Source organism: Cavia porcellus, unplaced genomic scaffold (assembly GCF_034190915.1).
Source record: "Cavia porcellus strain 051 isolate PalLab524CR breed Dunkin Hartley unplaced genomic scaffold, mCavPor4.1 scaffold_12, whole genome shotgun sequence".
In the NCBI taxonomy this organism is placed as follows: domain Eukaryota; kingdom Metazoa; phylum Chordata; class Mammalia; order Rodentia; family Caviidae; genus Cavia; species Cavia porcellus.
In genome coordinates, this window is record NW_026947495.1 from 54,667,831 (window position 1) to 54,688,622 (window position 20,792).

Below are 20,792 nucleotides of genomic sequence, written 5' to 3' on the forward strand. Positions count from 1 at the left end.
TCATCCTATTTTATAGCTGAGTAGTACTTCACTGTTTGTAAATGCCACAACTCTATCATTTGCCTACATACCAAGAGGGTTAGCTAAAGATTTTTTATGGAGAAGATTTTCTTGACACTAAAGGAAATAGATATATTTCTGAAGACAACTCTTCAGTTAGAGCAGAAAATTAAACTTTGCCATAATTTAGCATAAGAAAATATGTGGTTTTTTGTGGTTTTTGTTCCACTAAATGATTCTTGCCAACATCTTTTCTTTTGATGTTCAAGGTAGAAAGCCACTGACTTTCCCAGAAGCATAATAAAGTGATCCATACATAAGTATCCTTACAATTAGATGCCACTACATTTCTCAGGGATGTTAACACATTTCATACATCCTTATGCAGTTCCAATCTTCATCAATCAGTGCACAAATGACACAAATCACATATGATTACATCTTTTTTTCTTATAAAAAAAACCAAAATTTTACTCCAAATAATAGAGAGAGAGGTTATTAAATAGCACAACTATTTAGACTGTGAATGAGGAAAAGGTGCATGGAAGATCTGCTAATAGCTGCATTTAACCTAGCCCTCCTGAAATGCCGTGTAAATTCTAGGTTTCATGAAACGAGTTTCCACTTCCAGGGTTGCAGATGATCACATCATATAGAACAGCAACAAGACGTCTACCCTCACTGGGAATCATTTGGGCCCGGTGGCGGGCTAAGTGCTGGCACCTGAATCCCGTGCCCGTGTGCGATCTGCCATCCTCCCTCAGCTGCAGTCACATGAAAGGGAAATGGATTCCTCCACTGCGTGCGAGATATTGGAATGACAGAACCACTTTATCTCAATATTTTTCATAACACTTAATACATAACATGTAACACTTAAAGCACGAGAAAGCTAAGAGACTGAAGCACTCTTTTCCATCTTCCCCTGGGTCATTTGGAAAATGTATTTTACATTCCAGTTGCTCCCATTACATGGCAGTGACCTGCATTCCTCCTCTGTGTGGGAAGGAGCAAACTAAATAGAACAGGTAAGGACTTCTAGATCAACATCCCCTTAATTAATTAAGGAATATAACCATTTACATTTCTCTTCTGTTTATTTTTTCTGCAACTCCGAAAACATAAAAGGTAGATTTCTCTATGATTTCAACAATAATGAAAATCAGTCATCAATTTCTCATGATTACTGTTTCTAAGGTTATGTGTTACACGCAGAGCTGCTTGTTAAAGTTCTCTCCTTCGTCTGCTTCCTCCCTGTACTGTGCACTGCAGATCAGCAATGGCTTAATACACACCTTTATCTGACCAAATCTCTCCTTTGGGTCATCACAGCCAGAACTACCCTTCCATGAAATATCTATTGCTTTAAAATTATACCTCAGATTCAGCCAGCTTCTGGACAGGAAATAGAAACCACACTCAAAGGGGTTTAAATGAAAACAATGCAGTGAAGAAACTCCTTATCAGGAATGATAAGATCATTGAAGAAGCACCTGGAAACCATTAATAGAGAGAACCAACATCATTGCTGGGAAGAAATGCCCTTCTAGGGGAAAAGGAGGGAACTGTAGTATAAGATCTCAGTGAAAGCTTGGAAAGCCTGGTTAACCAAAGAGGAATGCAGCTACTTATTTAGATTAGAAGATCAATTGTGGTAGGGGAAATTCTGATATTGTGCTAATGCTTACCATGGGTTGTACCCACAGAAAGCCACTGGACAAGGCCCCCCTCAGTCATACATCCATGAAAAGTGATGGAGCTAAAATAACTTCTCATCCATGCATTGTTCCATTTCTAACATGCATTTTACCAGCCACTACATCTCTCTGGTCTACTTGTTTGGAGTCCGCCACTCTTGCCAGCATTCCTTTCCCAGGATCCTCAGTCTTTCTGGGATCTAAGAATGTTGTTCTATCTAGCACACAGAACTTCCTACAGCTTTAAGGCCCTGGAGGGTCTCAGTATCTTGTTTTGACTCTTTTAAGCCTGCTGATTGCTATTATTCACACTCACCTAATTAATATATCTGCTCCTCTGCAAACAGGGTGGATGACTAATAAATTATACAGATATAAAGGGCTATGGGAACTGGAAAAAAAAGCATATTCCATCTTATCTCCAAAAAAACTTCTTTGTCTTTGCTTAAAAGACAAATGCATACGTTTAAAATATTTTACACAAATAACTTAAAATCATTGTGATCAATGAGTCTGTTCAATATCTTAACCCTTAGCACAATGTTTACTATATGGTAGTTACTCCAGAGTAAATATGTTTATATCAAATTATTTCTATTTTCAATTCAGTTCTAATGATAAGAGGAACAGTTTTTTTTTGCTAATATTTATTGAAAAGTTGATATTTATAACTTGAAACCTCATAGTAATCTCATTTGGTAGACATTATAATTCTCATTGTGATTTTATAGACAGGAAAACTGAGATTCAGAATAGTTGCAGGTCTTGGCCAAGGCCACATGATAAGGAGAGAAATGTAGTTTTGAAGTTGACAATCTATCTTCAGCTAATAATCTTACTGTAAGACAATATTGTCTTGCTTCACATAAAATTCTCTGCAACATTACATTACTAAAGTCCTAGTAAACAGTCCTGAAATCCAAGTTCAAAGGTAAAAACAAAAGAAAAAGTGACAGTGCCCTTCCTCTCTGGTCTGGATTACATCACACAGACACCATGGAGGAAAGACATTTCTATGTGTGGCCAACGCAACGGAGTTTTTAGGTGGATGATATATATACAGCCTGGAATTCTGCCAACTGCGTCATGGGGTGGCAGGGTGGCAGATGGCAGTTGTTCCTTATCATGTATTTCAGATTCTTCAGTCTTCCTCAGACTGTGAAAGAATGTCGCTATGTTTGGAAATACTCTTACTAAATCAACAAATAAACTAACTGCATGAGGGATGGAGATGAGTGTGCCTCAATCTGGCAATGCTTTAGTCTCCAGAAATCTAAATTTGTTAAAATGAAAATGCTAAAATAGCACCATGAATATTTGACAGTAATATTTCTTTGGCAAAGCTCCATGTTGTAAACATCATACACAGTGAGGTGTTTTTTCTCAACTCATTTGCTTAAAAAAGTGCTTTCTAATACTGCTTGGTACTTGTGAACATATAAGTCATATAAAAACATAATACTTTCTAAGTTTTAAAGCCTGGTTTGCTTCTCAAAATGCAGCAGTGAACTAGAAGCAGAACCATCTCTTGGGGCTCCAGTGAAAATGTTGATTCTTGGCATCTACCCAGACCTGCAGATTAGAACGTGCATTTTAACAAGATCCTCAGGTGCACATTTTACAGGACATCCCGTGCATATGGAAAATTAAGAAGCAGCACACTAAAATACTTTTGGCCATTATCTACACAGCTGACCTCAACTCTTTAAGTCTACCCTCTTCTTTCTCAGCCCAGAACCTGCAATTCAGCCACTTTGTCCTTCTCACCATTTTCCAGGAACCCCATTCACATTTGTAGGTTTGTATACACTGATTTGTAGGTTTGTATACACTGATTGAGATACCCAAAGAAAACTCCTAATGTTCTCTTGAAATAACATTTCAAGTTTAATTGACAGGAGGTTCATGATGGTTAATCTGTCAACCTCACTGGATTGAGAAATACCTAGAGCTGATGGATTGAGAAAGTGCTAGCCTCGCTGATGGATTAACACATTGGGTAAGTGTTCTCTCTGGCTGTTTCTCTTTCTTTGCTTCTTGACTACCATGATGTGAGCAGCTATCTTTTGTCTCACCTTTCCACAATGATGTTTTGTCTTAGTGACAACTGACCATGGACTGCAAACACTTAAAGGGTGAACGTAAAAAAAAATATTTTCTTCTTTAAATTGGGCATGCCAGGTATTTTTTCCCAGCAACATAAAGGTAAATAACATATAAAATTGGCACTGAGAGTAGGGCTATTGCTGTGACTATACCTGACCATGTGGCTCAGAAGTCTTTGGAACTCATCTTTTTGGGGAATTTGGAAATGTTTTGAGAATTGAGTTGAAAGATGCCTAGAAGGCTATGAGCAGTTCTGGTATAAGTATAGAAAAACTAGACTATTCTTATGAGGTTTCAGATGGAAGTGAGAACTCTCCTGGAGAGTGAAATACAGGTTGTCCATGGTACATTTTGTGAAAGAAAGATATTGCATGAGACTGAATTTAAAGGAAGTGGACTAATTAATCTGATGGAGGAAATTTCAAGATAGCACACTGTTTAGGCTGTGATGTGCATATTGGAGACTTGTCTTAGCTAGATTTACAGTGAAATTTGGAGCAAAAGCAGAGAAAAGATTTTAAAAACTTGCACTTTGGTCAGAAAAGAAGCACACATAAAAAAGTAGTGAAAGAAATTGTTTATAAAAAGATTTGCACTATTAAACAGAAGTCAAGTACTTTGCACTGGGGCAACAGAAAAGACGCCAGAGGGCATCTCAGGGATTGACCAGACCCCACCTCTGTGAGGCTCAAGGAAGTAAAAGTAATAAGCTGTAGCAGAGCATCTGAGCATCCTGTTCCTACAGGCCCACCTGAAACGTTTCAGTCTATAATCAGCTGGCTCCAGGGCTCAGGAGCATGGGGGAGGAGAGCCGGCTTATAGCATGGCAGAGGGGAAGCAGAGCCAGCACAGGGAGGAGCTAGGGAGGGAGAACCTCCCAGGCCACACCCACTATGATCCGCCTCTTCCGATCAGGCCCCACCTCCTAACAGCAAGGGTTTTAGTTCCTTTTCTTGTGGCTGAAACAAAATACCTGACACCCAAAATTAAAAGACAAAAGGTTTATTTTGGCTCATAGTTTGCCGAGATTTTAATACACAGTCACTGGCTCCCAGGCAGGGTAGCACGGCAGAGGGGCATCGCAGAGGAGAAGTGGTCTGTTTGTGTCACCCCACGCAGAAGGCAGGAAAGCAGCAAAGATCAAAGAAGCAAACTGCTTTCCCCTTTAGGCTACCAGCCTTTTGGGTGGTACCACCCAGAATTATGTTAATTCCAATCAGTGGACTAATTTAGTACCTTATACCCTAGATCCCTGAATAACACACCCTAAATCTAGTCAGTTGAGACAAATTTCATCTATGAGTGCACAGGCGTTGGGGTTATATCTGGATATAAGCCATAACAGCAAGTCAGCTATAAGCTCCAAATTCAATCACCTTTCAAAAGCCCCTTCTATGAGCACATGAGGTTCTGGGGGCGGTATACAGGTAACCAGCCATAATAAGTCCAATATAAGTATGTCTAGCTAATGTTCGAATTGGTGGTAGAGCTTGAACTCTATGTGATGACATTTTTGCAAGAATACAGCATGTAAGAGTGATGGGATCATTAAAACTTCCATCCTTCTTTCAGATTAAAATCTGGGAAGCCAGGTAACATGTGATAGGGTTAAAGGCTCTAATCTAAGTCTCTGAGAATATAATGTGTGAAGCTTCCAGAGGCTGACAATTCAATGCAGATACCAGAAAGCAGGATATTTCACAGTGTGAAATATCTACCGCGGAAAGCTGAAATAGTAAGCAGAGTCAGCCCAGGAGACAGACTCTGTGTGTTGAAACGAACAAGGCTGGTTGAAACCAAGAGGCAGTGCTGCCCGGGCTCTCGGAGCTCACTTTAACTACCACGTACACTTAGCCTTGGGCATGAAGCTTCATGACTTTGCTTGCCTTGATGAATTTTGTCATTGCTTTGGTTTTATTTATTTCCATCCTCTAGAAAGTTCTCCTTTCTAGATGGGAATATACATTTTGTGCATTGTATTTTGAGAATTACATCATTTGCTTTTTGTTTTTTACAGGATTTGCAGTGAACAGTTGCCTTAAATCTCAAAGAAGATTTTGGACATGGACTTTTGAGCAAGGCTGTAACTACCAACACTTGGGAAACAATTCAATGCCTTCTTGGTTGTACATATCAGTGGGAATTATGGTATTGTTATTATGTTTACTAGAGATTAACTATGGTTTAAGACATGGGATTAGGGATAGACTAATGGTGGTTAATCTTGAATGTAAATTTGATTGGCTCAAAAGCCACCTTCAACAGTGAATTAATTAATATATAGAAGAGTTCATGGATGAATTGGTTGTTAGGAAATAGGACCTGGTTAGAGGAGGTAAATCACTGGGCTGGGACTTCAAGAGGTTTATCTTCTTTATGCTTCTTCTTTCTCCTGGCTTCTTGGCTGCCATTAGGTGAGGCACATTCTTTAGCCATGCACTTTAAACAAGAGTTTTCTACTTTGGAGTCCAATGACCACAAACTGAAATCTTTGAAACTATGAGGTAAAATAACTCTTTTGTTCTTTAAACTGGGTATGTTAAGTATTTTGTCTAGCAACATAAAAGTAACTAGATAGTACTTCTTTAAGTAAAAAACAATTTTTTAGTGTCTTTTGCTCCTTGCTACCTTCTGTAGTAGCAATCATGCTTAACGATTTGTTCTGAACTATTTTTCTGAAATTTTTGATAAATATCCAAGTATATGAAATATATTTAAAAATTTTCAAAAACAACATCACATTATATACATACATGTAAATGCATGTGTATATACATACAGATGTATATGCTCTCTATATAAGTATATTTCATGTAAATAATTTATCCTAATTCTTTTCCTTTGGCATTAAAGAGTACTTCATTGTCTACAGGTAGCTGGACACACTAAAATGTACTTAATTGGTTCTCAATTGACAAACATGATATTTCAAATAATGTTGGTAGAAATGTCAGTTTTTAACTAATATCCCAGTTGTGCAAGTTTTGCTTTAAGATGCATTCTTAGGGCATGGATCTGCCTCAGAATTTCTACTCTCCCTTCCAAAAGTGTGGTTTAATACCTTAGCAACAGGATAAGAAACCTTCTTCCCACACATTTGCCACCATGAGGAATTACCAGATCTCTCCCTCTGTGAAATGTAAGGTGAAATTTAAGCCAGTGAGTTTTTCTGAGATGCATAGGAAAGAATAAGGACAAAGAGAGTGATGAAGGAGGTAAACAAGCACACAAAACAGGGGCTACGATGTAGAGACCAATACAGCATTGAATTTGAGGAAATGAGTAGAGTTTGGGCAGGTGGGCAGATGACCATATTGAACAGAACCCAACATAGTTGCTACACACACACACACACACACACACACACACACACACACAGATGGGAGGGTAGAGAGCTGGTACCATGTTCACAAGGAAACCAAGAGAATGTGATATTGAGAGGCTAAAACCAAGTGTTCTTTCTTTCCAGTGGCTGGAGAGAGTCATTTATTTCCTGCCAGAGCACTGACTGAGAATATTAATATCCTCCTAATTGATTTTACTTGTTCCTAAATCCCAGGTTAGACAAGACAGATATGGATTTGGAAAGGTTGGCTTCTTATCAGGAAAACAATATTTAATAAATCTAAAATATAAATCAAAATATTTTCTTTTTTATTATCTTAGTTATGCTGATCAATATAAAGTTTTTTCTAAGGATTTAAGTAGAAACTGTATATTTGAAACTAAAACACTCTTACTATTATTCCTATTTTACTTCTCTCAATTTTTCATGATCATAAAAATATTTAAGAAATTTCATATGGAATATTGACACCTGTTTGATTAAGATGAGACAATCTTAACAGAACATTGACAACTTTTATTTTAGTGTTTTAATTGGTGGATATAAAAATATGAGAAAAATAAATGTAGTACTACTTTGTCAAAGAAATTATGAGTTCTATGCCATGTGGAATAGAAGCAACATAATTGGCATCCCTGTCTTATTCTGGTCAATTTCCATAGATAAAAACTTAAGTTGCTTCCATAGTTTGGCTATTGTGAAAAATACTGCAGTGAATATGGGCAAGTAGGTATCTTTTTGAGACACCATTTTCAGTTTCTTTAGGTATAAGTGAGAAGTGACATTGTTGGATCATATGATGTCTATTTTTAGCTCAAACTACACACACTATTGGGCCTGGTCTTGCAGAATAGTAACAAGAAAAATAGATTTTACATCTGGGGATTAGGAGCTTTTATTTTTTATTGAAAAATGATAAAATTAATGAGGCTTGTCTTACTGGACTTCTGTGACCCTCAAAAAATATTATGTCAATGAAATTATTTAGAAATTTAGGTAAAATATTTTAAATATAAGCTATGTCATATTGGATAATAGAAATATAACTACTTATGTTTTTATTGATTCAAAGTATTTAGAATAATATTTTATATGAATTGGTAGAAAAATTGCTAAAAAGAGTTTGTAACTTGAAAATAAAGTGTGAATGTGAATGTGTGCATGTATGCACATGTATGTGTATGTATGTTATCTATTTCTATCATTTACATCATTTCCAGAAAATGTATAATCTTATAAGCTGAATTGCTTAAGGTTACAATTCGTGGCAAGGTATTCAAAGTTCTGAAGCCCTACCATGTAATACATGCAATTTTGTGGACTAAGAGCTATCATTCAATATGATTTTCAAAGACACAAAAATGAATTTAAATTAAATATTCTTTCTAGACCCATGATTCTATGTATACGATGCCAACTGCCTTCTGTAAAGCCTGGATGATCCTGAATTGAGGGTCTTGATCTTCGAATTCTTCAGTAGTTCAGGCCTCTACATCTGGATATAAGTGCTGTGGAAAGCTGAATACTGACTGTAGAATAAGGAGAAAGGATTCGGGATGCTCAGACCTTTTCGTGGATCATGTGAAGAGTGATGATTGAAGATGGAGAGAGAAAATAAGGGCCAAAGTGGTATCTTTAATTAAATCTGTTAACCTTGAAAGGTGATTTGTATAGACAAGTCCCCAGTAGTCACTAGTGTCAAGTGGAATCTGAGTCTCTTGGGAGAATGGTTATTACGGGTGGTGTCTAGATGTCCCCCCAAAGATCCATGCAGTCATGAGTTTTGGGCTTTTCAGAGGTGGGTGAATCTAGAGCTTCTGATTGATGCTGGGATTAAGGATGTGAGTGCTATAACTACCCCAGGCCAGGTAGCCTGTGTACAATATAAGGGACAGAACAAGGTGCTCTCTCCCTTGTTGCTTTGCTATAGTTTGCCTGCCAAGAACTGTTCTCCTCTGCCAAACCACCTTGCCTTGTAGTTGGCCAACTATAGACTGAAACTTCTACAAACTGTGAGTTAAATAAACCTTTTATCTTGTAACCTTAGGTCTCAGGTATTTTGTCTCAGCAATGAGAAAAGAAACTAAGACAGTGGGAAATAGTATTCATGAACCAGGACTCTTGAGGATAGAGAATAGGATAAGACTTTGAGTTCCTGAAAAGTTACAAAACAACCTTGGGCTTTAACAGACTGTCAAACTGATAGGTATTGTGGTTTAGAATCTAAACTGTCCTCCCCAAAGTCTCAGTGTTCAAATGAAGGGTCTTTGAAGGTGGTTGAATCTGATGGGTGCTGTACTCACCAGTGGATTAATTCACTGATGGATCATAGCTAAGTGTATTGTTAGAAGAAAGGGTCTACTTGGAAGAAATGAATCACTGAGGCACTGAGGGCATGACCTTGAAAGTTATATTATTGTGTCTAGCTCCTCTCTCCTGTTCTGAGCTTCTTAGCTGTCATGGCATGAGTATCTTTCCCCTGCTATGTCCTTCCTTCATACTATTTTTGTTTGTTTTATTGTTTTTGAGACAGCATTTCACCATGCAGTTCAGGCTGGCCTTGAACTCACTTTCCAGCCCAGGCTGGCCTCAAACTACTAGTGATCTTCCTCCTTCAGCCTCCAGAGTGCTGGGATTACAGGTGTGTACTACCACACCCTGGATCTTCATGGAATTTATGATTTGAAGCCAGCCAAATCTGTCAGCCAAAATAAACCTCCTTTCTTTTAAATTAGAGATGTTGAGTAGTTTGTTTCTGCAACAGGAAAGAGACTAGTATCTTAGTAGGTAATGTTCTATGTTTTGACAAAATATCGCACAGTTAAAATGAAAGAGTACTTTGGCTCACAGTGTGTATGGATTTCAGCGCATAGCTAGCTGGCTGCATGGCAAGATACCATGGCTGAAGAGAAACAGTCCATGGCATGGTAAGATAAGAAGAATCAGTGAAGCAGAAACAGCAGCAAGCCTTCCTTTTTATTTTATCTCACCCAGGCTCCAAACCTATTGAATGGTGCCACCTAAATCCAGGGTTGGCCTTCCTGTGTTCACACCTAGAATTATGCTAAACCAATTAGGACACTAATTTATTCATCACAAAGTCTTCATATACTCGAGATCCAGCCACCATTGTGGAGCACAGTGCTCTGGGGCTCTCTTCTCAAAGGAAAGTCTTTCACCTTTGCAATTTTAAGGCTGCAAAGGGTGGAGCCTTGCTGGTGCCTGCAATGCTCTCAGGTCATCTTTTCTGTTGTCTTCAGCAACCAGTTTCTCTTCTGTTCTATCTTTATAGTCCAGAACTTTACTGGAGCTTCCTTTTTAACCAAATTCAAACTTTTTCAAATCATTCTGCTGGGCTCTTTGCTCTTGATTCTCAACATCAATCTCTTTGCTCTTGATTCTCAACATCAATCTCTTTGCTCTTGATTCTCAACATCAATCTCTTTGCTCTTGATTCTCAACATCAATCTCTTTGCTCTTGATTCTCAACATCAGTCTGGCTAAAAGGCCTTGATAGTATCCATGCCAAACATCAACATTAAACTACATTGAAATTTCTACCACCAGATTAATTAGTCTGTCCCACTTAATCTCAGTCTTCTGCAAAGTTTCTGAACAGGAACAAAATGCAGGCAAAATTTCTGACAGGGGATAAAAAAAAATAGCTGGGTGTGGTGGCTCACGCCTGTAATCCCAGCACTCGGGAGGCAGGCTGAGGTGGAAGGATCATTGTGTGTTGTACGTTCAAGACCAGCCTGAGCTACAAAGTGAGCTCAAAGCCAGCCTGAACTGCATAGCGAGACCCCGTCTCAAAAAAGACAAAAAAAAAAAAAAAAGTCTGCTGGGATATAACACATGTGTCTGGAGTCCAACTGCCAATGGAGCTCTTCTTTCCACATGAATCCTTTGAACCTGGTCTTTTCCAGATGTATTGCAGTCAGTATTCTAATCTTCTGAAGTTCAGCAAGAATTTCCCATCCAGCTCAGCTCACAGCCTATCTGGTTGTAGTTACTTTCTTGTTACTGGGACAAAATAGCTGAATGCCACAGTTTAAATAGTAATGATCTATTTTAGCTCATAATGTGAAAAGGTTTCAATCCATAGCCAGCTGATTGCAAGGCAGGGCAGCATGGCAGAGTTGCATGACCAAGGAGAAACAGTTCATGGAATGGCAAGCAGGAAGCAGAAAAGAAGCAGCAGCAAGCCTTTCTTTCCCTTGTATCCCATCAAGGCTACAAACCTATTGGATGGTGCCAGCCACACCCAGAGTGGACCTTTCCATTATGCATACCCAGAACTATGCAAAACAATCAGTGGAGCAATCACACACCCTTTAACCATGTGCACACACCCTAGATCCAGCCACCACCATAAAGCCCCACCTCTGAGTGTCTGGGCCTTTGAGTGGTCATCTACATATAAGCCTTAATAGTATTGCTAGCAAATTACACTTTATCATCAGGGAGACTTACACAGGATTTTGTAAACAAGACATATTTTTCTGTAATTTTTAACCTACTTGTTTCAAAAAAGATTTTCTGTCTTGTTTAAAATATTTTAATAGGAAAGTTAATCTATGCCAATGGTACTCAAATTGGGAGGGGACACCCAATCTTGTGGGGAGTTTCACCCACAAGAGATATACGCCCGTGTCTGGAAATATTTCTGATTGTCACAACTGGTGGTTGCTTCTGAAATCTTGTAGGGAGAGATCAGTTATGCTACTCAATATTCTGTTAGGCACAAGTTGGACCCCACAGCAGAGAATTTTTAACTCAAAATTCCAGTCATATCAAGTTAAGAAACAAGAGCTTAGAGAAAAAACTTATTTAGAGGTGAATAGCTGAAAAATGAATGGCAGAGATGTGTGCTAAGCTATACCATGAACTAAGAGGAGAGAAAAGACTTTGTGTGTTTTTTCATATCATGCCACTTAACTTCTAAGTACTAAAGTTCTACAATGGGATTGTTAGAAAATAGATTATTATGGATATATTTCAAATTCAGATTACTAAATAATTATACAAACTTTTAAAGCAGTACTGCTAACATTAGAATATCTAGGCAATCGAGAAAATAATTTAATTATGTAGTCCATATTTATATGTAATAAAATACTGTTCTCATGATATTTAACCAGGTTGCTGGGCAGCATAGTGACTTCTTAACTTTATTGAATCTTATAATCTCCTGGAAGGTTTCTAATATATCTAGAAGCCACAAATATCTAGAAGCCATGTTCAGAGTCTCTGGCTCAGGGAGGCTGGAGGGGCCTGAAATCTGCATTCAACTTGTGCACAAGCAGTGCTGCTGCTGATCAGGACAGCTCATTTTGACATCCAATGACCAGCCATTGCTAGGCACTGAATAAATACTGGCTTAGTAATATAGACATTTAAAACTATAATCTCACCAAACAACATCTTCTCACTCTAGGGTAGATTGAGTATTAATATTAATTCCTAAAGAGGAATACAATTAGATAAATGGAAGAAACAAGACAAAGTTAAGCCTACTTAATTCAAATTCCTTGCATTAAAAAATAAAGAAATTAATGTATTTTAAGTTTATTACAAGAAAAAGTAACTTTTTCATAAAAACCAATAGAAATAACAGTAAACATCAATCATGTACACATGGTTTAGGTAAGGACAGTGCTATCTTAGATATATAAAAACTTAAAGATTGTAAGTACAATTAAGTATGCATGTCTTATTTTTAGCATTATATTTTTGAAGACTAGTCCAAATGTCAAACTTATAAACACTGATATCATGGGGCTCTTGTGCCAAGCTACATCTATGGGGAAATGCCTATTGACATCCGTAATATAAAATCAGACCCTAAGGGACCATAACTGTGTCTTCAAATTGTTAGGGAAAACATGCACATGTTTAAACAATTCGATACAGTATAAAAGCAGTATCTTTTCATCATAAATAATCAATGTGCTGCTGTTAATTATGTTTAATAGACTGAAAAGTACTCCTAAGGAACATGAATTCAATAACACTCATTTTCATTCCTTTAACTTAATATTTTAAATGCCAGAAGTTTTGTAGACTTTAAAATGGCTTGTTTATCTGGGGAATGTTCTGTAATTAATCTGCCTCGTGCCAGTCCTCATTACAGGCTCTCAAGCAAAGGACCGATAATCAACTTTCCATTCAGCTCTTCGAGATCACGTAGACATTTACACAGCCTTCGATTCCCTCCCTCATGGCATCTCATCCAAGGCACGAAATTTCCTTGCCAAGGACACACAGGAAGCCAAATGCTCTCAAATATGCTGCTTTGCTTTCAACTTTTAAAATACCCATCTATCTTTTAAATTAGGTGCCATCTGTTGTATCATCTCTGCTAAATCATTAAAATTTCTTGCCAATATCATACTGCTGCCGCATTCCTGCCCTGTTACTTCTTCAGGATTTCTGCAGCATTCAAGAAGAACCTGCTACTTTACCTAGGAAGAACCTGCTACTTTAACTAATTTTCGTAATAAGGCACAGTGTGAGAGTAGTCTAAAACAGAATCAATGTTAAACTGTTTTTACTTTTACATATAGAGTGAGTAAGTGTTCACTTCAAACCTGAGATTATTCCTCCAACTCTCCTAAATACAGACTGGTTTGAGCCAATGCAGAGAGCCCAGCATTACACTGTGCTAGTGTCGAATGGCGCTTGTACTATAGTATTCACCTTGAAACTAAGTAGGCAGAATTTATTATTTGTGGAAGTCACCTAACTTCCAGGTTACACAGGCTTCATTCTTATCACACAGAGTCAGCACAGAAGACAGACACAGACAGACATAAAGCTCATTTACAAGGGAAACAAATTTGCAGCCTGAGACAAGGGCAATGTAACAGCTTAGAACTGCAGTAAATCTCTTGCAGCCAATAGCCACATCTAACAACGCTCGCCTGCAACACTCTGATGGAACAGATTGTATTCAGAATTTAAACAGCAGAACTCACCTTCATTTCTTAACATTTAAGCAAATGCTTGCTGACAAAATTCTAGTTCATGATTTCTTTTGCTCCTTATCTGTTTCAAAGCTAGGATTACTGATAGATTTGCTCTGCTTATTCAAGCATGCTAACAGAATTGGAATCTCTTAGTAATATCTCCACACCTCTCAGCATGGCTGAAAGTCATCTGCCAAGATCATATAGTATATAAGCAACTGAATCATGCAGAAATATTTACCCCCAAAAGTTGTGTTAAAGCTCAGCTTCCTCCAGCCTCCATAGCCCCTGAAGTGTTAATCTGAAGAAACAGTTTCATGAGTTTCGAGAGGCCAGCAGTGAGTCTCCTACACTTGACCTAGACAGCCTTACATAACGAAGCATCAGTGCTGGTGAGCTTGCTGAATGTCATCCCCAGCAAGAATAAGGAGTACTGGCAGCAGCAGGCAGGCAGGCGGGCTGCGAGGCTGCATGGAAATCCTGAACTCTTTCTTGCTTTTCTGTTTTGAAATGCTTTGGAAGGAGAGTTAAGAATAGCACAGAAACTGTTTCTCTCTCTCTCTCTCTCTCTCTCTCTCTCTCTCTCTCTCTCTCTCTCTCTGTCTCTCCCCCCCACCCCAGTCGCTTGCAAAGAATGATGAGAAGCATAAAAGCTAAATCTTCCAGCACTACTAGACACCTCTTTGGTATTTGCAGTAAACCTAACAGGATAAATTGCTGCCTGTAAAATCCTATGCCAAAATACCCAAAATGAAGGGACTGGTACAGCAAAGTCAGAGCACAAAGGCTGCCTCCGAGAGAGATTTGTCACCTTTAACTCATTGTGGTGAGTAGAGGACGATGTACATTATATAGTATAATCTTAGTTGGGAGTGTAAATTGTTTTGCACGATGATACTGAAATATTTGCAAAGATCTTCATGTCCCTTAAATACCTTTTTGTAAACTAGGTGATAACATTTTTATGATTGTGCATCAAATTCAGAATATGATAGGTTAAATTGATTGTGCTTACTGCATTTCGGCTTCTGAAATTTACATGCCGATAATAAGAAACACAGGTACCTATCTCTAGTGGCTTCCATGTGTGCTAATTGATTAATTCTATTGTCTAAACCTAAAACTGAAATCTGATTTCCAGCATCAGAATTTACATACAGTGAATCATTTTGTTTTAGATTTTGAAAACAACTTCTCAGAATAGAAAGAGGGTATTACTGTTCTTTTAAGGTAATCTTTGCTAGATTCACTCTGAGCTGTCAGGGGGATACTTTATATAGCAAATTAAAGACAGTGTATTCTCCAGCTAATTTTCAATTATCTCAAATGTGTCCAATACAAGTTACACTCTTAAGAGCTAGAAATAATAACTTCAGTCTTTTCTTCCCATATGGTATTATTAATATAAGTAGTATTACATTACTTAATTATATATAAAATTGTGGTTTGATATGGGTTGTGAATGAAGGCATTTCACTTCTGAGGCAACAGAAATAGAGAAGCCATGCATCATTTAAAAATAATCTTAATGTTCTGCTCTTAGCTGGGAAGCTTTCTGCTAATGCATCACACTGAGAATAGAGTGAGGAAAGAAGAGAATTTAGGTGTATGGAAGAACACAGTGATCTAATTTCATCTCCTCTTGAAACTCAGAAGTGGGTAGAACTGAGATGGTGAGCTTAAGCTGGCACTGAGGATGAGGTGAGTGGATGGCAGTTTTCCTCAAACTTGCCCAGCGTTTTGTCTTTGTGTTACCCTAAATAATTGTCTTTTAATATTGGAGGAAGGCTAGGTGTACACTGCCTTTTTATCAGTCATAGAAATGACAGAAAAGTGGATTTTCACTAAATATCTGCTTTTTTCCATTAGTCTGATTTTGAAAAAACAAGTTCTGTAATAGAGGTAATGAGAATTTATTTCCCACAACTATAAATAAGAAATATATTGGTGTGGCATTTAATTAAATTCTCAGATTATGAAATGGTATTCTGAACAATAAGTGAAATAAACCAAGGTTATGTTTCAGATGGTTTAATTTTGTTAATGTTGATTGTGTTGCTAAGTGTTCTATCTCTTGGAGAGCTATTGCAAGTGAAATAACTCATAGAAAGCAAGGACCTGGAAAATGCCATGTTTTTATAAAATTCTCTTTCAAATCAACTAAGCCTCTTGCAGTCAGGCACTGTTTTTTTATTCTAGCATCTCTTTTCCTATGATAGTGCTTACCAGCTTTCAATAAATGGTAAATGAAAAAATGCAGGAATGAAAACTATTCATATTGTATTCAGTTTCCAAGTATGGAAACTGAATCTGTCATGACCTCATAGAGTTCTTTGGAGGAGTCATTTTAAATAGTGTCTAAGAATGTTTAAAAATCTGTATTAGCTTAATAATTGTATAAGTAAATAAATGTTTACTCATTTGGGAACTGTTATAAAACTTGGTGTTCTCCTAATTAGACAACTTGACACAGGTCTGGTTGCTCATAAAAGATAGTCTAATGTTCACTAGATTAATCAAATACGGTATAAGTTCTCTTTTTCTACCGAGTCATTAATTCTGGAGTAGTTCAGGGCAAGTCTGGCAGACTCATTATCTTTAGGGGCCTAAATTCATTTTTATTTCTTTCAATCATCTTTAGCCCATTACTTCCATCATCATATCTATTGATTTTGTTGTCTTGAGGTGCTGGAGATTGAACCCAAGTTCCTGTGCTTATAAATGGTATACGCAGGGAGTTTTACAGCTAAGCCCTATCCTCTCATTTGTGTATGCATTGTCTCAAGATAGCTCCTCCACGTCTGACACCTTGTACATATTCTAGGCAACAGAATACAAAGAACAAAATTCATAAGAAATAAGCCAGCTGAATCAACTCTTACTCAAGAACTTTCTCAGAAAGTGACCTAGAGACTGACTTACATTTTACTGTTCTTAACTGTCAAATACGCCCAGGAATAATTATGCATTTTTGCTAAGCCCAATATCATCCTCAAATGAAGCTTAGTTCTATTTTTAAGAAATCCTAAAACATTCATCATAATCAAGATGTCTAAACTGGCTTATATAACTAAACAAAAGTATTTTGTTTTACAGTTGAACATTGGATGAAAAAGTACACTACTTTTGCAATAGAATGTTACTTGGTTAACACATAAATCTGTGAACACAGTGTAGTCAAATGAATATAAAGAGAAGATTGCAGGCAAAATTTTCAAAATGTAAAAGGAAAAACAGTTCCTGTCCTGTTTCACCCCACACTCACCCTCCCAAATAAATTTGTATACAGTAATTTATTTCTAAAAGAATTTTGAAGAATGGGAGAATAAATGGTGCTAAATTAACACACCAACCCACAGACTCTCTGTAATTACTAAGGAAAATGCGGTCTCACTTACTTAGAAAAGGGACTCTTACGAAGCATTTTTCTTTTTTACCTGTTTTCTTGCTAAAATCAGCAACATTGCCTGGCTGCTGCACAGAAGGACTTTGTACATTTTCCCAATCTGATTTCAAGAATGGTTCTCCAGAGCAGAAGCCAATCTTCACTCTGGAACTGATAGTTTCGAAAGGACCTCAAGCAAGATAGCTCCTTTAGCCAAACACTTTAGATTTGCAGTTTCTGAGAAGATTAAAGTAGAAGTTTTCTAATTTTGGAGCCAAAAATGTTATTTTCTATTGTAAGTAACTTGTCTATAGAAGACAGTTGACTTGTGAATTTAAGTCACAATCGCCTGTTTGCACATTGCCCTAACTCCTACCCCATTGAAAAGCCAGAGAGAGTAGAGTTTGCATTTTAATCTTAGAAGATACAAGTAAGAAAAATTCTGTGCAAAATGTAAGACTGTGTTTAGCTTAACTGGAGACTATAAAATTAAAAGGTGTCTAGTAACTAGCAGCTATGAATTTTCTAAAGCACTGATTTATGGAAGAACACAACTACAACTTTCTCCATTTTTTATAAATTAATTTTTAACAGTGTAGCACACTTACATAAAGGCAGAACATAATCATGCTTCAGCCCACTCAGTCATTATTTATTTAAGAGTCATTATTTAAGAGGAAAGATTTTTACCTTTGCTGTTTCTATTAGTTACAGTAACATTGTTTTTGACCCAGTATACATGAAAGCCCGGATAGTTAAGCAGAATGAAATTCTATTTCTTACTCAGGTAAAGTTCGTTAGTTGTCCCTGGTTGGCAGATGGATCCATGTGATTATTCATGGATTTAAGACCTTTAATGTTGTGGTACCTTCTACCTGTAGGTATTCAGAATCAGTTGACAGATAAAAGAGTTCATAAAGAATCTTACCTACCTCTTCAGCTCAGGAGTGATGTATGTGACTGGCTTCTGCTTCAGAGAGAAATAGCCACATAATCCCAAACAGATACAAGGGAATGGTAAGAGGCATTTTCCAAAGCTTGCCAGACACTTCTAGAAAGGAGAATGAGTGTTGTTGCTCACCAAGCTACCTCTGCCTAGTCTTCATTTTTGCAATTGAAAGAGTTGGATTTTTTTTTTGCATCTTTTTGCAAACCTCTTGTTTTATGAGATCAAATGGAGAAGTGAGAGAAGGTAATGAATATGTTGGGAAGGAGATTTCTCTCTGTGTTGATGGTATGATTGATTACATTTTTCATCTTACCATGCGATTGCCTCCAATTTCTTCTGCTCACTGAGATATGATAATTTTAATTTATATTTTAAAATTTCTATATTACATTGCTTATAATTTAGTTCTGTTTTGCCTTTTAATTAACATATTATGAATTGCTATAGTTTTATGTACTATTGAGAATATGACCCACCTCTTTGACCCTTAAAAGCATGATTTCTACCAACTACCCACTTTGACAATAGCATTCAGCTACAATTCAGCTAACATCTTGTATATCACTTCTGAAGAGCAGGTGGGATGTAATAGCAAAGAAGATGGAAATCCTATATCAGAGAAGCAATTTTCTCACAAATCCTTATCAGACCTATTCCTATGTCTCATTAGATACAGTTACATAGCTATTTGTAGGAGTAGGTGGAGAGCTGGGGAAAGATACTATTCAAATTGGGTTCATGGATGTTCCAAAGAGAATTCATTTCTCTTAGTGTTAAGGTTTACATCTAGACGTCCTTCAAGAGCCTCACATGCTCGAAGGTAAGGCTTTTGAAGGTGATTGGACTGCTGAAGTGCCACATATGACTTTTGGTGGGAGGTGGAGATTGTATTGAAGTGTGTCACTGGGAGTTTGATCTGGAAAAATACATCTCTGTCCTTGGTCCCTCCATCCTCTTTGCTTTCTGATTGCCATGATATGAGCAACCTTTCTCACTCAGGCTTCTCTCCCATGCCTCCTTAGAGCCAGCCAACTATGGACTGAAACCATTAAAAATTTTGAGCCAAAAGAGACCTCTCTTTCTTTAATTTGTGGGTGTTGAGTATTGTGTCTCATCCATGATAAAGTGATTAAGAGAAAGTGATTAGTAAGAAAGAAGGGGAAAAGGAATACATGACACCCAAATAACAATGCCCGTATCCAATTGCAGGAAGTCCTGAAATGAACCCAAATAAGTTAAGAAAGATACTCTGAAATAATGGAGAAATCAACTAGACATCAATAAATGTGAGCATGGTAGTGTATGCAAGTACTTTTAACACGCTAGAAAAGTCCGTAGCAGAAGGTCAGCAAATTCAAACTCACCCTGGGCAACCCAATGACTTAGCAAGATTCTGTCTCAAAATTTAAACATAAAAGCTAAACTAGCTGAGGGTATAGCTCAATACAAGGGTCCTGGGTTCAATCCTCAGTGCCAAAGAAGAAGAGAGAGAAAGAGGTACTTTATATACCTGGAGCAGGTATGTTTATGATTATTGCCCTAGAGTTTGAATTGGAATTGACAAGATGAAGACTTTAGTCCTTAGTAGTAATGATTTGAGGAACCAGGAGCAGAGAGATAATTTACTAAGGGAGAGGAGAAAATATTTGGACTGGAATGATTCCAGTCTGGTTTGTCTACCTAAACATATAGACAATAAATAAAAATGTCAAAGCTGATGTTTTGCTTCATAAGGCAGCCTAAGATGGTGACTGAAGTGGAAGGTGGCTGACACCGACGGCTCCTCCGTAACTGTGTTCATCACTCAGGTGTGGAGTCCTGCTGGTGGTTTGCAGTGTGTCTCTTGCTTTGGATCAGACCTGTAGCAAGGAGGAAGAAGGAGGAAAAGGAGGAGGAAGAGCAGAAAGAGATAGAAGGGAAAGAAAGAAAGAGGAGAGGAAAGAGAAGGGGAGGAGGAAAAGAGGAAGGAGAAAGTGGGAAAGGAAGAGAGCATGGGAGAAGGAGGGAGAGGCAGCATAACTGCGGAGGGTGAGCCTCCAGAATTCAGAGACCACTTTCATTTTAAAAACAGCTTTGTAGTATAATGGTCAATGTATCAGAGTTTGTAGATTTATAATTTTGTTATTCTATATTTTCAGTCTTGGATTTTTTTCTAAACTTGCTAGAATATACAAAAATGAGGTATTCCATTAGTCTAGGAAGAAGAAACACACTTTCTGTTCTCTTTCCCACTGGCTACATCCTTTTATTTACACACACTACACACACACACACATACACCTACACACACACAGACACACACACACACATATGCACACACACTAAGCTTCAGTTTTGAAAT

At 37.5% G+C, this 20,792-nt stretch overlaps 1 protein-coding gene and 1 long non-coding RNA gene across 13 annotated transcripts in view; one reads left to right on the forward strand and one right to left on the reverse strand.

Annotated features, from left to right (window-relative positions):
* The window catches only part of Scn1a (sodium voltage-gated channel alpha subunit 1), a 140,983-nt gene extending 126,467 nt beyond the window's left edge, over window positions 1–14,516 (reverse strand). Inside the window, exon 1 of the mRNA XM_063259197.1 lies at window positions 14,359–14,516. The gene's annotated coding sequence lies outside the window, so the exon portion shown is untranslated. The remainder of the gene's footprint in view (window positions 1–14,358) is intronic.
* An 18-nt stretch (window positions 14,517–14,534) lies between these two features.
* The window catches only part of LOC106025441 (uncharacterized), a 188,363-nt gene continuing 182,105 nt past the window's right edge, over window positions 14,535–20,792 (forward strand). For 3 of the 12 annotated variants that reach the window (XR_010050834.1, XR_010050835.1, XR_010050838.1), the window contains exons 1-2: window positions 14,543–14,943; window positions 15,661–15,818. This is a non-coding gene — a long non-coding RNA (uncharacterized LOC106025441). Of the gene's footprint in view, window positions 14,944–15,660; window positions 15,819–20,792 lie in introns of all 12 variants that reach the window. The other 9 variants (XR_010050828.1, XR_010050827.1, XR_010050837.1 and 6 more) reach the window with 8 other exon arrangements.